Genomic DNA, 14559 nt, shown 5'->3' with positions numbered 1-14559 from the left:
GGAGGGAAGGAGGGAGAGAGAGAGAGAGAGAGAGATTGAGAAAGGAGCTAAGGAGCCAGCCTCAGCCCGGGACAGTCGATCCCCGGGGGACAGTCACCCCCAGGGTGATGCCGGATTTTTACCCCAGTCTTGGGAAAGCCCCTCCCCCCGCCCCCGACAAGAAACAGACATGGGAAGGGCCAGAAGGAGGCCCTGGGGGCAAGCACTGCCATGTTTGGGGGAGAAGGCAGGCCGCTGAGTGTTCCCTGCATTTGGGGTGGGCGGGGACAAAGGGAGACACTGTGCACATTGACTCACTGCCCCCCAGCCTCTGGGCCCTGCGTCTTCACCCCTGCAGCCCCACAGCCCTCCCCTGGGTCCCCATGGTAGCTAGTCTGCATCCCCAGGGGACTGGCCCCTAGGACAGCATCCTCCCCAGCCTCCTTTGCCTGCTTGTCCCGCTGGGGCTCAGTCCAGGGGAGGCCCGCAGGAGAGGAGCCGGCGGTGGAGACGGGCAGGGGTGTGCCGCCAGCGGTCCCCACATCCTCCATGACCACAGCGTCTCCTCCAGGGTCCGGTTCTCAGCAGGTCCTCACAACACTTCCCCCCCACCCCTCCAGCCCAGCTCCCACCCCAGCTAGTCTTGGGGTGCCTCAGCCCGTCTCACGGGTCCCTCCGTCCTGCACAACCCCTCACCCCTCCGTGAGAAACCTCTGTCCTCAGTTCCCTCATCTGAACCCTTGGGGCAAATCCCCTTCCTGCCAGGACCCAGCTCCTCGCTCCGCCCCTCACTTTCTCTTCCTCTTGGCCCCTCAGAGGAGAGGCAGAGCTGCCCCCAGAGGGGCTGGCATGGGACAGGGGAGAGAGGGCGGCTTCGGGGACCAGGCAGGCCTGGCACCAAGTCCGGCAGTGTCACTGAACATCCACGGGGACTTGGGCCGGTCCCTTAAATTCTCCGTGCTTCAGTTTCCTAATCTGTAAGCTGGAGAACGGGGGCAGGAGCCTCCTTGGGAGTTAAGATGAAATTCGACCCTCTGCACACTTGGAGCCCTCACTGTCCTAGAGGTCCACAGCCAGTGGGGAGGGGGGGACAGCTCCCCCAGGGACTCCCCAGAGTCCCTCCTGTATCCCCGGGTCCCAACACACTGAGCTCTCCATGGCAGCCCGAGGGGTCTCAGGAGCCCACACCCTCTGCCCCCAGACCTCAAAGCCACAAAGAAAGAAATGACTGTCGCGGTTCCTGATGACAGCCTCAGACCACAGGGAGAGGGCTGACTCACCCCCCAGCTAGCAGCCTTCCCCCCTGCTTCTGCTGGGTTCCATCCACAGGCCACCATGTTGTCACCTCCTCTGTGCCAAGTGCAGGGAGTGGGCAGAACAGTGTAAACATGAGGAGCTTGGTTCTCAGCTCAGAGTGCCTGGGTTCCGATCCTGGACAGAGGCTACATGAGAGGACCACCCCATCACCCCCCAGGCCCCGGCACCAACTGCCCGGATTTCAACAGTGGCCCCCTATGAGTGCCCGCTGGTCCTTCCAAGGGATCCTGAACCAGCCTCAGTATTCAGGGAAAGCCATACCGGGCTACCTCTTAATAGTAAAAATAGTAAAATGATCTAACTAACACCACAGAACCGATAGCCAATTTCTCTTATACCAATCAAAAAAATACTTACCAAGTGCCTACTATGTGCTAGGCGCTGTGCCAGGAGTGAGATGGGATGAGAAGCAAGCAGAGACCAGGATTTCATCCTTTTCCCAAGAGCAATGGCGGGGCTATTGAATGGGGAGAGGGAATGTGTGATCAAATTTGCCTCTTGAAAGGATCCCTCCGATTGCAGCATGAAGAACATCTGGGTAGGGTTCGATGGGCACGGAGGTCCCCGAGGGACCTCACAGCAACCAGATGGGACACCGAGGCCACACGGACTAGTGATGGAGCAGGAGAGAGAGGGTGGATGGAGTGGAGAGATGCCGAAGAAGTAAAATTGGCAGGGCTGAGTGAGGGGGTTAACATGAAATGGTGTGGGAGAGAGAGGGAAGGGCCAAGGATGACACTGGCTTGTGTAAGCAGGTGGACGGCATTGCCATCTAGTGAGCTGAGGAGCCCTGGGGGGAGGGCCAGCCTTAGGGACCAGGGGTGGAGGGAGGAAGACCCTTTGGTCTTCAGCATATTAAATTTCAGGTAACGTTGAAGATTCTCAAGAAGACGCCAAGTAGACAGTGGGACATATGCTCATGGAGCTCAGAAGGAAGATGAATCCGGTGAAAGCTGAGGAGACATCCAAGCCCAGGGGGTGGACGAGGGCTGCTGAGAACAAAGTTGAGTGAGGAGAAGGGAGGTCCGTGCCCTGGGAAACTCCAAAATGGAAGGCCAGGTGGAGGAAGGTGGAGAAAGTTGCAAAGGAGGAGGGAAGCGGTGACCCAAGGGGTAGGAAGAAAATCAGACCAGCCTTGCGTCCTGAAGCCAAGAGACCTGTATTAAGAAGGAAAGCGAGGTGTTACACGCAAGGTCAAGGCAGACAAGGACTGAAAAGCATCCACCGCTGGTAGCGATACAAAGGTCATCGGTGCCTTGGCAAACGCTACTCTGGGGACACTGGTTGGGCTGGAAACTATTTCATCAAAAATGTGTTCCCGTCTAGGCTCTCTGCCAGGCGGGAGGTATAGTGGGGACTTCAGGGGGGCCGCTCTGCACATTGTTCTAGCTCCCCCGCCTTTCTGCCAGACGCCTGCTGGTTGGCGAGGCCGTGTGACTAATTCCAGCCAATGCACTGTGAGCAGAACCAGCGGAAGTCACTTCTAGCCCGGGCAGGTGCGAGATACACCACAGCTCGTTTTCCTTCTGCTGTGGGACTGGCCAGGCTCGAGCCCGGAGACATCATGAGGAACTGAGCCTCCCCGCCATCTTTCTTTGGTATTCTCCCAATGTTCGGCCACAGTGTCCCTCACTCCGCTCAGTGTCCTGTCTGCAGACATCCTCCTGTTAGTGGCAGCCTCCAAAAAAAAAAAAAAAATGAATTAACGAAGAAGCTTTTCTCACTGGTTGAGGCTTGACATCCCAGCTGACAAGGGTTCCTGGCACACCGGCAAGCCACAGCCCTCGGGCTGGGAGTCCCTGCTCGGGCAGGTGACAGGGGAGATGGTGTAGGCATGAGATAGCGAGGATGTGCACAAGGTAGGAGGAGGCGACAAGGGTGAGGAAGAGGTGAAAACGAGGCAGTGAGAAGCAAGAGCATTGACAGAAACTAACAGGGAGCTTCCGCATCGACGTGGGCTTGCAAAGCAATCGTCCTGTCAGAAGGTGGGGACGTTTTAGGAACGCGGGCTTTGTTGTCAGAAAGACCTGAGTTCATATCACACGTCTTCCGTGTATTTGTTCTATGGCGTCCGGCGAGGTATGGATAATCTCTGTGTAATGTGCTCTCCGGGCCACTGTCCTCCAAATCTTCCCATTGTTCCTTGGTTCCGAAGCGAAGCTGGAAGATACAGGCCGTGCTGGCTGTCACCCCCGGGTCCCAGATCTAGGGAAGACGTCACCCACGGCTCACAGCATTCTTTGCTAGAAAACCAGATGCAGCCTCAACATCCTTCTTAGCGCAGTGCTCCAAGCGGCCGCCACCAATTCAGCACAGTTGGCTTTGAAGATAAAACGTCCTTGCTGTCTGCAGCCTTCTAAGTGTTTTGCAATGTCACAGGTTAGGCCCCCTTGTTCTTCCTGCCTGGCCTCTCAGCAGTCTTTCTTACTCGTTTATTTTTCTTAATGTTTTTAAAGGTTTTTCTTTCTTTTATTTTTGAGAGAGAGAGAGAGAGAGAGAGACAGAGCATGAGCGGGGGAGGGGCAGGGAGAGAGAGGAGGAGACACAGAATCCGAAACGGGCTCCAGGCTCCGAGCTGTCAGCACGGAGCCCGACGCGGGGCTCGAACTCGTGAACCGCGAGATCGTGACCTGAGCCGAAGTCGGACGCTCAAGCGACTGAGCCACCCAGGCGCCCCTTCCTTACTCATTTTATGTTCCTGTGCCTATTTCTGGTGAAGAACCACGGTGAATGGCATCTATCCACTCGTCTGATAAGTGACCCCCACCAGGCAGGAACCATGACTCTTTATATTTAGATGCTTCCCACCTTTCTCTCCAGCACTGCCCACTGGCCCCCAGTGGGTACTCAATGCAGATGAATAAAATAAAGGAAGGGTACCCGGGGGCGGAAAGGGGGAAGATTCTAGGGCTCACACTTTTCCTCTGTAAAATGGGATTAGTGCCTCTCTGTTAAGGCGAACAGAAAAGCAGGACAACGCGTGCAAAGCACAGTGTCTGGGATTCAGAACAAAATGAAGGCACGGCGGAGGGAGTTTGCAGGAAGAATACGCTGGAAAGGAGGGAAACCGGAGGCAGACGGGGAGAAGACAACTTCTTAATGAGCCCTGACCACGTACCAGGCACTGTTCTAGGCCCCGGGTGTACTCAGTGGTGAAAAAAAGACAAGCCAGAGGCAGGACAGATCGCCTCCTTAACCTCCGCGCTGGATGCGGGAGCTGCCCCTCTAAGACTCTATTCACTTCCCAGGCCTGTAGGATCGAGGCCAATCTCCTCAACTTGGCATTGGTATAGTCAGGACAGGTAGGATCATGCTGCAGTAACAACCCCCCCTCCCCCCCCCAGATTTCAGGGGATTGCACAAGTTCGTCACTCAGGCAAAGCCACACGCATCTAGGGACGCTCCAGGAATGGTCTTGTCTGTGTCGGCCCCAGGTTTGGGGCTGCTCTGTTCCGGGGCCACCTCCAAACACCATGGCCCGTTTCTCTTCTTGTCGCTGGTGGGGTTGAAACCCCAGTCCTATGCCAGGGCCCTCGCCGGGCCACCTCGGAGCCGCTGCATTTACCCTCCCCCCTGCAGAGAAGACACTGCCCCTCACTCCTGCCCTCGCCTGGCTGGCAGATGCCAACAGAGCCTGGGACTCCGACGCCGTGCGCCAAGCTGTGCCGTGGGATTCAGAAAGGCAGGAGGGACGCAAGGTGTTGGCCACGTTCCCTTGGGACCTCACCCTCTCCACCTGAGAAATGGGCAGAATGGCTCTTGCTGCCCGGGGAGGGGGAAAGGTTGCCCCTTCCTGCCTCTGAGAAGATGAATAAAAACCCAGCTAGCTGGAGTCTTCACCTCTTCCTGGAGACAGTCCCGACCTGAGGGCAGTTATAGGCCGGGCCTGTGAAGCGGAGACAAGAAGAAATCGGTCTTGAGGCTGGGAGCCCTGAGCCCGTGGCCACTGCGTGTCAGCTGAAGGGGAAGCAGGCCAGGGAGTTCCAACTAGAGGAAGAGGAAGCAGCAAACAGGCCCATGTCCCTGGCTCCCCCCACGCCACTGCAGCGCGTTAGAGGGGGCACCTGCTCGGTCCCTTCATCCCTCTTCCTCTGGGTGTTGTGGTCGGGCCGGGGGTGAGTAAGCCGTATGGTTCCCCAGTGTGGTCGCGGCCACAGTCACCGGACCCTTGCTTCAGTCCCCTGCCCTGCCTGTGTGGACAAGCCCCGTGACCTCTCTCACCGGTCCTCCCCCACCGCTGGCGCTCCCCCGGTGGCCTCTGCTTCCCTCGCCCAAGTCCAAGTCAGAGCACGGTCAGCCCCAAACCCCAGCCCGGCCTGGCCCAGCTGGCCCCTAACTGGAGCACAGGGCGCCGCCTGTGACCACATCTTGCAACGTGACTCACTCCATCTGTGGAAAGACTGACACAACTGTAGGTGAGGAGTCATTTCTGCTGATGAGGAAACCGCAGCAACCCAATGGGGGTGAGAGGGCAATCCATCAGGGCCATGGGGACCCGCCCTGAGAACAGGCACGAGGGAGAGGACTCAGGCTTTCGTCGGGAACCACCAGCCGCACCAGAGAACCGGGGCCAGAGAACAGCCCCGGGGCGCATGGCTGGCCACCTGCTGAGACGTAGCAGGGCTGGGGCCAGGAGGAGGGCTAGACTATTCATAGGCAAGGGTGGGTGCCGTTCAAGGACGCCAACTCTGCCAGGGACCCCCGGGCCATGCATCTTCCGCCCTCGGCAATATAAAGGTGGGTGTGGGGGGTTCTTGGAGGAGGCTGGGCGATCATGAGCGGGAGAGCCTTCTCTGGGGGCTGGGGCTGGTGCCTGGACCAAAGATGGGAGCCATCTTGCCGCGCGGGAAGCATCTGCGTCTACTTCTAGAGCATAAGCTCCCGCAGCCAGAGCAGGTGCTCAGGAAATACTACTGAATGGAACCTGAAATCCCAGAGGCCCAACAGCCCGCAGGCTGTGGCCTGGCTCATCTCCGTGCACCTGCACTGGGTGCCTGATCTAGTGCTCGTTTCCAAAGGCCGCAAAGCCCAGCTGAGCCACCTGCCCGATGAGACCTGAGTTTGCTCCCCCGGCTATGAAGGAGCAAGCCAGTGAACTGCCCTCTTGTGGGTTTGCAGCACCCCCTCCCTCCTCGGAGCTCGGCGCTTGCTTCCAGGACTTGGCAAAGGGTCCGGTGGCGCCTCCTGACGGTCCTTGTACTGGATTCTTTTCCTGTCTTTCTATTATGTCTCCACCTTCAACATAAGCCATTCCAGACACGGGCTGCGCTGGCCTAGAGACACCACCCCTGCCCCATAGCCACACCTCAGCTCTCCAGATCTTGACACATCGCTGCAAGAGAGGCATTGTGACCTCATTCTACTGAAGAAACCCGGGGCTCAGGAGGCTATATAATCCACAAGGACTCTAATAAGAGGCAGACTTAGAACAAGGACCCAAACGCTCTCCAAATTCCCTGCCCAGAATTCTCTCCAGACTCCAGTCCCATGAACTAGCTTCCTCCATGGGGTCTCCCGGTGAGGGCCAAAGATGTGAGGAGCCCTCCAGGAGGTACCAAGCAGAATGTAAATACAGAAGACAGCAGTTCACCTACCAGATCTACAGGTCACAGACCCCCCAGCCCAGGAGCCACATGAAACATGTGGCCCTCTAGCTCACACGCCGGAGGCCCCCCGGAGCAGCACAGAAGGCAGAACTTAGCCATCAACGTGCAAGCCTGACCCCTGGTGACCATAACCTTGAACTGCATGGCCAGCCAAGGGGGCGGAGAGGTCAAGAGGTTTGACACTGACTGCGGTGCCATAGACCAGGCCAAGTTCTCACCTGCACAGAGCTTAAGGGTTGGGCCGTACCTCTCAGCCTTCCAGGCCAAGTGGCTTTGGAACCTCATGCGGCTAGCTCTCGGGGTGTGCTCATGAATCGTATATCCCAGGCCACCTGACAGGCAAATAGAGTTTTAGCCCTTTCTACAGATAAATAAACTGAGGCCAGAGCAGTGAAAGAAATTCCCGAGTCCAGTCAGTTAGGGAATCAATGGCAGACCTTATACCTGAACCCAGATTTTCTGACTTAAGAGGCTGTCCTAATTTTCCTAACATCTCCACTCTCCAGGTCACTAAAGGCGAGAAAGCCATAGGAAAACCTAGCCTCTAGGACACCCCGCTTAAAAAGTGGATTTATTTAAAATAACATAAGCGTAGTAAAATAAATGCGTTGGGGCGCCTGGGTGGCTCAGTCGGTTAAGTGTCCGACTTTGGCTCAGGTCATGATCTCACAGCTCATGAGTTCAAGCCCCACATCAGGTTCTGTGCTGACAGCTCGGAGCCCGGAGGCTGCTTTGGATTCTCTCTCCCCCTCTCTATCTCCCCATCTCCTGCTCATGTCCCCTCCTCTTAAAAATAAATACCCATTAAAAAAATTTTTTTTAATAATACTACATGCTCTGTCTCTCTCTGTCTCAAAAATAAATAAGCGTTAAAAAAAAAATTTAAAAAAAAACGATGAGTGCACTATTTGGGACACACTTACACTAAAAAAGCCTTCACTGTTGGTCTGAAATTCAAATTTAACTGGGTGTCCTTCTGTATTTTATCTGGCAATCCTAGACTGGCCGCCACTCTGGGATGGGAGAGGATGGCAGCTGGTTTAGGGGGCTCCGGGACCAGCCCGGCACCTGGGAGGCATGAAGCAGGAGACCCAGGCAGGGAGAGGGGAGCCCCTGCAGGCCCTGAGCAGGGGAGCGAGGTGCTGGTGTGTTTCTTTCCTCGGGGATTATTTTGACAAACATGTGGGGGAATAGGCTGAAGGGGAAGCTGCTGAGTAGGGAGGGCCAGCAGGGATGCATGCTATATGATTTGCATGCGGGTTGCAAGCAGGGCGGGGGGTAGGGGGGTAGCGGTGGTCTCTGGCCGTATTCTAAAATTTTTTTTTAATGTGTATTTATTTTTGAGAGAGAGAGAGAGTGTGTCAGAGTATGAGTGGCGAAGGAGCAGAGAGAGAGAGAGAGAGAGAGAGAGAGAGACAGAATCCGAAGCAGGCTCCAGGCTCTGAGCCATCAGCACAGAGCCCGATGCGGGGCTCGAACCCACGAACCGTGAGATCATGACCTGAGCCGAAGTCAGACACTCAACCGACTGAGCCACCCGGGCACCCCTCTCTGGCTGTATTCTAACTATGTTCCTCCCAGCTCTGCCTCCTCAGACACTCACACCTGGGTTTCCACCCCTACCTCGGACTTCTGTTCCTTTCCTCCTCCCTCTGCCTGTTTTCCTCACCCCCCTGTCTTCCGACCGCCTTGTCCCTGCTCACCTGCAGCAGTCAGATTAACAAAGGGAAGAGGAAGCAAGCCACTTTGCTGTTTTTTCTTTCCCACCTCAACCTCCCCAGCCCTCCCCACCCGGGAGGCGGCGGTGGGGAGGGGGTACCCAGCCAAGTGGCCAGTGGCCAGCCTTCCTGAGAAAAGCCTCCCCCTTCCACATGGGCCTGAGAACCAGAACAGGAAAGGCCTCCCGCTGGCCGTCCCCTAGAAGCAGGAGGCTTCTGGGCCCTTGTTCACCCCTCGGGCCGAAGGCTGAAGATACCAGCCCCCCAAAACACAGCCCTACCACCCCCCTGCTTCCTGATGTCCAACAGCCCCACCCCCAACCCTGTTCTCCCGGGGGGAATTCTATACTAATTTCCCCTGAGCTGAATCTCAGAGGGAAAGCCGGTCTTCCCAGGTCAGTGGTTTTCAAACTTACCCCCAAATCAGGTCACCGTGAGGGTGGCGAGGGGGGCGCCTCTCCAGGGAGCAACTCCAGGAACCTGTCCCTCATGTCAGCCACAGATCCCATTATCCTTATTCTGTAAACAGAGCTCCTTGTGAAATTCTTGTTTTTTAAGAAGGGATCCCCTGCTGAAAAATATTCACCTATATACATCTGAACCCCATGGGTGAGTCTGTGTGGTGATGCTTTGTTCTCTTGTAGGAAGGCTCCCTGAGTTCAGCCTTTCCTACTCCACATCACCATCACCGGACCCTTGCCCCCTCAGCTTTTAGTCCCCTCCTGTCTTTCTCCACGAAGCTTTAAATTTTTTTTTTCAACGTTTATTTATTTTTTGGGGGACAGAGAGAGACAGAGCATGAACGGGGGAGGGCCAGAGAGAGAGGGAGACACAGAATCGGAAACAGGCTCCAGGCTCCGAGCCGTCAGCCCAGAGCCCGACGCGGGGCTCGAACTCCCGGACCGCGAGATCGTGACCTGGCTGAAGTCGGACGCTGAACCGACTGCGCCACCCAGGCGCCCCTCCCCGAAGCTTTAAATCCTGGTGCCGACTGGCCCTCTCTCCAAAGGTCTCTTTATCAATCCCCACAGCGGCTCCCTAGCACCACACTGGCTGTGGCTTCGCGGCCCATTTTACAGATGGGATCACTGAGGCCCTGAGGTAGCACAACCCAAAGTGGATCCTGGGAGTCTGACCTTGGACGCCGGCCCTCCCTCGGTGGGCAACTACTGTACCCCCAGCCCAAACTGCTCGCTGGGATCCCCGTCCAGAGAGGAGTCCCCAAGTCTTTGGATGGCCCGGCTGCCACCCAAAGGGAAGAGTTTGCCTCGAGAGCTGGGAGCTCCCTGCCAGCAGCGTTCAAATCAGTGTGGCCCAGCTTCCCCGTGGAGAAAAGAATGAGGTTTCCGGGGTTCTCGGCCCGTGTAGCCTCCTCTCTGCAAGCATCCAGGAGCCCGCCGCCTGTCACCTGTTAATGGTAGGAGAGGAACAGCCCTCCATGCTGGGAGACAGCTCCCGGCTGAGACAGATGCTCAATCAGGGCTGTTACTCACCCACACGCATGCTAAGAGGATATGCAAAGCCCCGCTCACGGCAGTTGATTGGCCCCCCCCTCCCCCATACAGCTCTGCTACGTTCCGTCCACTGGGGACCCCAGAGCCATCCGGTGGCTCCCACCCTTCACTCGGCATCACGACCAAAACCACAGAGGCCCAAATGGCACCCACAGAAGTTCAGCCGACCTGGGTCACGCCTGGGCCTCAGGATTGCTTGAAAGCTGCCCAAGTGAGGGGTACCCTCTGGTCCCACCTGTCCCTTTCACAGAGGAGGAAACTGAGGCCCGAGGGAGGCTGGTGACACATGAAAGCTAGGACCCCGGACCACTGGTCTGGAATCAGGGGTCTTTGCACCCTAAACCAGCGCCCCCCACGATAGTCAGGTCCGTGCTGTGAGAGGTCAGAGGAAAGGGACGAACACCCTGGTTCCCACCCCCAGACGGAAATGCTGGCCTTCCCTCCTGACTGAGACACGTCTTCCTCCTCGGATTCTTCTCCGTGAGTCAGATAATGGGTAGGTGACTCGGAGCAGGCAAACAGCCATTTCAGGCCTCGTTAGCAGTTGTGAGCACCTACGTTATGCAGACACTCTTGCTAAATCTTTGGCTGGCATTTTCTCATCGCTGAGCTCTGCCATTTCTGGCCAGAATCGCTCAATGTTCTCCAAGAGGAAAATGCAAGCTGGTGTCCATCAGTGGCTGGGTGGATAAAGAAAACGTGGTCTGGGTACATAATGGAGTATTACTTGGCCATAAAAAAGAAGGAAATCCGGCAACAACTTGGACGGACCTCGAGGGCATTATGCAAAGTGAAATGAGTCAGACAGAGAAGGGCAAACACCACGTGATCTCCCTTACACGTGGAATCTGGAAACATCAAACCCACAGAAACAGGGAGCAGACTGATGGTCACCAGGGGCTCTGGGTGGCTCCGTCGGTTGGGCGTCCGACTTCGGCTCAGGTCACGATCTCGCGGTTCGTGAGTTCGAGCCCCGCGTCGGGCTCTGTGCTGACGGCTCGGAGCCTGGAGCCTGCTTCGGGTTCTGTGTCTCCCCTTCTCTCTGCCCCTCCCCTGCTCATGTGCTGTCTCTCTCTCTCTCTCTCTCAAAATGGTAATCAGGGGAGGTGAAGGATGTGTTCGCTAACCTGATTCTGGGAAACGTTTCGCAATACATCCACGTATCAAATCATCACGTTCTGCATCTTAAACTTACGCAATGTTATATGTCGATAAAGCTGTGCGTGGAACACAGGCGGGGCTTCACCGGATTTTCTTAGCCATGCCCCGCCTCACAAAATCCAAAAGGCCTTGCTTGGAATTTCTGTCGGACAGCCAAGGAGCTTCAATCCTTGCCCAAGGCAGGCAATTCCTGGTCCGACTCCAGGGCCAGGCCTGGCCACGACCCTGGAAGGTGCCGAGCACGGAGCCAAGAGTTAGGCCGCCTGAGTTCTCGTCCCAGCTCTGCCATCATCTGCGAGGCAAGTCGTTGCCCTCAGTGTCACTGTTCATTAAATGGGAGGGTTGAACTCTCTCAAGGATACTTGAATTTATTTCGTGCCGGACAATGCTTTCTTTTCCTTAATTTTATTTATTTTGAGAGAGAGAGAGAGAGAGAGAGAGAGTGAGCAAGCAAGGGAGGGGCAGAGTGAGGGGGAGAGGGAGAGAAGGCCTCTTGGGAGCAGGCTGAATCCACACTGTCATCCCAGAGCCCGACGCGGGGCTCGAACTCACAAACCGTGAGATCACGACCTGAGCCGAAGTCAAGAGTCGGACGCTTAACCGACGGAAGCGCCCAGGCGTCCCCATGCTTTCTTCACATAAAGGTGCATGTGGGCAGCGCCTGGGTGGCTCCGTCGGTGGAGGGTCCGACTTCGGCTCAGGTCGCGATCTCGCGGTTCGTGGGTTCCAGCCCCGAGTCGGGCTCTGGGCTGACGGCTCGGAGCCTGGAGCCTGCTTCGGATTCTGGGTCTCCCTCCCTCTCTGCCCCTCCCCTGCTCACGCTCTGTCTCTCTCACTCAAAGATAAACAAACATTAAAAAATTTAATTAAAAAAAAAAAAAAAGCCGCGTGCAGAACACACAGATGATCGTGAACCTGACAGAGGCAACAGCCACGCTCTCAGAGCTGGGCACACACAGCCCTCCCCCTCCCCCAAGCTTCACTCTGGTCTGTGAGGTCCCCTTTGGGTCTGTCACCCTGGGATTCGATGGTGGGGGCGGGAGAGGGCGTGGTGGTAAGAGACCGCTCAAGAAAACAACGATATCTGCGCAGAAGGGTCCAGCGTTCCTTTTTCCCCAGAATAACCAGGGTAGGAAATTTCTTGCCCATTTAACGTGACTCTTACAGCTAAGGAGGTGACGGTGCAGGCAGGAGTGCTCCCAGGGCACCAGGGAGGAGACAGAGGGGCAGATGGGGCCCAGTAGCACCCTTGGTTCGCAGCCGCGTTTCCCCTTTCCTGCAGGATGTGAGCTAGGGTGCCCCCCCACGGATCCCCACGGATATTTTCGTGTGTCTCCCAATCTGCGAAGTGGGCACATCAGGGCCGTTGGAAGGACTGTGGAAACCATGCGAAGGGCCCAGAGCAGGGCCCAGCAGTTACTCCCCAGCAGTTAGGACTTGCCAGCTGTGGTTTTCCGTGTTGTTATTTTGTTCCCTTGCGGTTTGTATGCTCCTTTGATTGGGTGGGGGCAGGGGAGAGTCATAATTCTTAGAGCCCTGGAAACCTCATCGTAGAGATAAAGAAAGAAAGTGAGGCCCGGAGAGAGAGAAGGCCTTGCCCAAGTGCGCGCGGTGAGTCAGAACCGAGCTGGGCTCCGACCCAGGACTGCAGACCCCGGGGGAGCCCTCCCCGAAGGCGGAGCCCACAGCGTGGTTTCCTCTCCCTGCTCAGCCTGGCCCTGGCCTGCGTGGACTCATCCTCCCACAAGCCCTCCGCCCTCCGGCCGGCGGTGCAACCACTCACCCCTGGGGACGCGTCGGGTTCCTGAGGCCCAATTTGCCCCCCCCCCCCCGGAGCATATCCTCTCTTCCCTGGCGGGCCAGGGCCTGTAATTGCTCTAACTGGCCCCTGGGGAAGGGGGAGCCTGGTCCTCGTCCACATGAGTCAGGTTTCCAGAGAAGAAACCTCAGGCACAGCCACATCGCACAGCCCCGGCCTCGTCTCCACTCCCCACAAACCACTTCCTGCCCTTTCCTGGCACCACCAGCCCGAGGCTCCTGGCAGCTGCACAGCCCTGGTCTCTGCTGCCCCACCGGTCCCGGCCCACCCCCAGCCCACTGCAGACCCACCCTCCCGCCCGCAGGCAGGGGCAGGAGTCTGCCCGTCCGGGTGCAGGGGCCACCAGCCGGGGCACCGAGGTCGCGAAGCCCCCCCACCCCCCACCCCGAGCTCGGCCTAGCCCCGGCTGTTCATGAACCCTCAGTCACTGTAACTAGAAGGTCCTCATGTCCTCCGTGTCTGCCCACAGCAGAGGGAGGGACGGAGAGGCCGGGGTGGCAGTCCCCTGCCCATCCACCCGGGGCCGGGGCCCGACTACATCCGTCTCTCCGCGCGAGGCGGCAGGAAGGACGGAAAGAGCCCGGGCTTTGGAGTCAGGCAGGTCTGAGTTTGAATTCTGGCTTTGTCCTCACCCTGCTGGGACTTGATCTCGGTAACTTCACCTTTCTTAGCCTCGGTCTCTCCACCTGTAAAATGGGGAGCATATTACCTCTCTTCCAGATGGGATGGGGGAAGCAACTGAACCCATACACGCAAAGGCTACACAGGGCCCGGCACACAGTTGATACTTAGCAAACACTAGTGTCCCTGTTCTTCCACAGCGTGATGCCAGTGGCTCTGGTGAGGTGATGACAGGTAGCACAGGGCTGGGTCTTGCCTCCAGTGGGAGTCGAGAGACTGGATCCAATCCCAGCACTGCATCTGACTTGCTGTGTGGCCTCAGGCCGGAGGGACGACCTCTCTGGTCCTCAGTTTCCTCACGCAGAAGTGTGGGGACTAGATGGTTTCCAAGGTCTCCCCTAGCTTTTGACGCTCCAGGACAGGGGCTTGGGGCTGATAGGACAGCGACACTGGGGAGGGCAGAGGTGAACGGGATGTGGTTATCACCATCAGCAGGGCGATGGGTAGTCTATCTATGACCGTGACACGGGCAGGGCTGGGGAGGCGTGCTCGCTCAGATAGGGCGCCGGAGGCAGCTCCCAGAGGCACCAGCGCTGGGTGGGGAGATGGGCCAGTGCTCCAGACAAGCAAGCACCCAACACCTCCCTCCACCGGGCCTCCCCGGCCCCTCTCTGGTGTCAGGCCCAGTGAACGGGCACCACAGGTCCTAAGAAAAACCGAGGACTGTCTCCGCCTTTAGGCAGCTTTTGCTAGGGAAGGACAGACTTCACAGCACGTGATCAATAACGATACTAATAATAATAGCACATCATGACATTTACTCA

The 14559-nt window shown here is 57.2% G+C and overlaps 1 long non-coding RNA gene across 1 annotated transcript; it reads right to left on the bottom strand.

The window, feature by feature from the left end:
• Positions 1-625: 625 nt before the first annotated feature.
• On the bottom strand, positions 626-14105 carry LOC124508430 (uncharacterized). Its single transcript, XR_006961228.1, has 3 exons — positions 13747-14105; positions 9037-9139; positions 626-3456 (listed from the first exon to the last, which is right to left on the bottom strand). It is a non-coding gene; the product is annotated as an uncharacterized LOC124508430 (long non-coding RNA).
• Between the last annotated feature and the right edge of the window lie 454 nt (positions 14106-14559).

This window comes from Lynx rufus, unplaced genomic scaffold (genome assembly GCF_022079265.1).
Source record: "Lynx rufus isolate CCGP_SWC_20201006 ecotype Redwood Valley unplaced genomic scaffold, mLynRuf1.p SCAF_13, whole genome shotgun sequence".
NCBI lineage: Eukaryota > Metazoa > Chordata > Mammalia > Carnivora > Felidae > Lynx > Lynx rufus.
Note: the sequence above shows the minus strand (reverse complement) of the source record. Positions and strands in the feature narration are given on the sequence as shown.